At 35.6% G+C, this 2,250-nt stretch overlaps 1 long non-coding RNA gene across 1 annotated transcript; it reads left to right on the forward strand.

Moving 5' to 3' along the window:
* The first annotated feature begins 636 nt into the window (after positions 1-636).
* Positions 637-1,540, forward strand: LOC147902172 (uncharacterized). The gene is made up of 5 exons (XR_015540981.1): positions 637-642; positions 784-920; positions 1,002-1,071; positions 1,238-1,310; positions 1,504-1,540. It is a non-coding gene; the product is annotated as an uncharacterized LOC147902172 (long non-coding RNA).
* Positions 1,541-2,250: the final 710 nt, after the last annotated feature.

Consider the following 2,250-nt stretch of genomic DNA (forward strand, 5'->3'; position numbering starts at 1 on the left):
GCTCCCTACAAAAACTTTATCCAAGATTTCCATAACTTCTTATTTTCAGTCAAAGTCTAAATGAGTAAAAACTTTGATTGTGTGTTATGGCTATTTGGAGCGGGGGCTGAATTGGGTTCTGAGATTCTTGATGTTGAACTTTCCAAATATAAATTCAGAATGTTGCCTTAACTTGTGGAATGACCTTAAGTTTTGGCTTGCAATTGGTTAAAAAGAGTGGCTGCACAGGGATTCAATCATCAGCTTTGCCTCATATGTGTGGCACTAAGAAAAAGCTATCACATAGGTGCTTTGCTTCACACGCAAGGGTTGTTATTCACTTAGAAAGGGGATGCAAACAAGGATGTCATTACTTACTGTATTAGATTCGGTATTAAGACGGGGATGTCACATTCTTAATTTTATGCTGCTTTAGTTGTAAAGTGTGAAGTTCATTGTTTTGTTGATTTGCCTTGTAGTTTTGTACATATGTCCGCATGAATGGATAGTTATATAAACAATTTAGTGTGTGTAGTTTTTTCCAACCTAATTACTAATTCATAAATTCTCTCTCTTTCTTCTTCTTTTTAATATTTGGTTCTTTTGATTTTCTCTCCTACAATTCATCAGTTTGTAAGTGGAATTATTTGTCATTCTATGAATGTATGTATAGGTATCTACAAGAAGAAGGATAAGCAGTTCAATAATAATTGATGTATTCAATTACAATGCTTTGAAAGTGATTTTTAAATCATTTTGCTTGTTGATAGCATTTACACTAGAGATGTTCTAATTATTTTGTAGGTCGATAGCATCTACACGGGAGACAACAAAGGCCTGCATGAGGTCTTTTACTGCGCTGGTCGCTACAGTTTCCGACTCTTGTGGATCTTTAGGAAAGGGCGGAAAAATGAGTATTTTGATGTGATAGCACGATACAGGTATCTCTATGCTTAGGGCTATCACATTGTTCTCTAATGGGGATTTATTTTATTCTTCAAAGTTCCTCACTTGTGGTACAGATATTATTATGCGCAGTATGTAGCAGATTGGAGAGGGGGTAAAGAGTTGTGCCTTCCTGGAATGACTAAGGTTCTCTTTCTCCTTCTCTCTCTGTTTATTAGAAGTCTCTCTCTCTCTCTCTCTCTCTCTCTCTCTCTCTCTCTCTCCTTTGTGAGCAGACGCAAATTTTCTGGTTTGGCTGGTGCATATAGCCATAGAAATGTAGTAGGAGATGCTGAAATGTGCTACGTTTCAGGAGCAATTGATGGAAATTTTGGAAAATGAAAGAGAAGTACCCCATCGATAGTGTGGGGCATCAAAACCTGGATGTACATATCTTTGTAGATTGCTTCAGAACAATCTCTGGTGAAACTTGGATGTAAACATTTCTGTGTACAAATTGATTCACGTGAGCTTCCTGTTAAAGCTGTCATGATGTTCAATATATATTAGGTGTTGTAAAAAGCTTTTTGCAGCTTGTTCTTTTTCTCCTTTATGCTCATAAAGTGCTTTATGGTTCAGGATCAATTGATGGAAATTCTGGAGCAGGAAAGAGGAGTACTCCATTTGTACTGTAGGTCATCAAAACGTGGATGTACACGTCTTTGTATAGATTTCAAAACAATCTTCTAGTGAAACCTGGATGTACATACGTTCTTGTACAAACTGATTCACATGATATTTCATTAGTCTCCTATAGGGTGTTAAAGTACATTTTGTGAGCCTCTTGTTGGGTGTTAAAGCTATCATATTCCTAAAAATTTCATGATGTTTTGAGGTTCAATAAGACCCCCAGTGTTTGATATACAGCAAGAGTTGTCAAATAGGAAGAGAATAGAAAGAGCCACAAATAAAGGGTATGGCATCCAGAAGTGACGCTGCCATTTGCTATGTGGTTGTCTATCATGAAATAGCATGCATTTTGCTAAGTGTAATTTTGTATATAGTAGTGGCATGTGTTTTGCAAGGTGGAGGGTATTTCTCCAAGTGTTATTCTTTTCTAGCTGAAAAGTAGCATGTATTTTGTAGAACTTGACTTTTTAAAGTTTTTGTCATATAGTATGTATATTTTTAATCGAAAATTCTTACCCTAGAAGAGTTTCACCTCTCACAAGAGATTCAAAGAGCTTAATTTTGCTTTTACATAATTTAGTTAGGATTTGCAAAGATAAACCAAACTTCATCCCACAAAGTATACAAAGAGCTATTTGATTATAGGAATCATGTTTACAATTCAAAAATTTAGTCATTCATAAGTATCAACATATT

Source organism: Dipteris shenzhenensis, chromosome 5, assembly GCF_047967505.1.
Source record: "Dipteris shenzhenensis isolate YYH24624 ecotype China chromosome 5, Dip_SZ_1.0, whole genome shotgun sequence".
Classification (NCBI taxonomy): Eukaryota; Viridiplantae; Streptophyta; class Polypodiopsida; order Gleicheniales; family Dipteridaceae; genus Dipteris; species Dipteris shenzhenensis.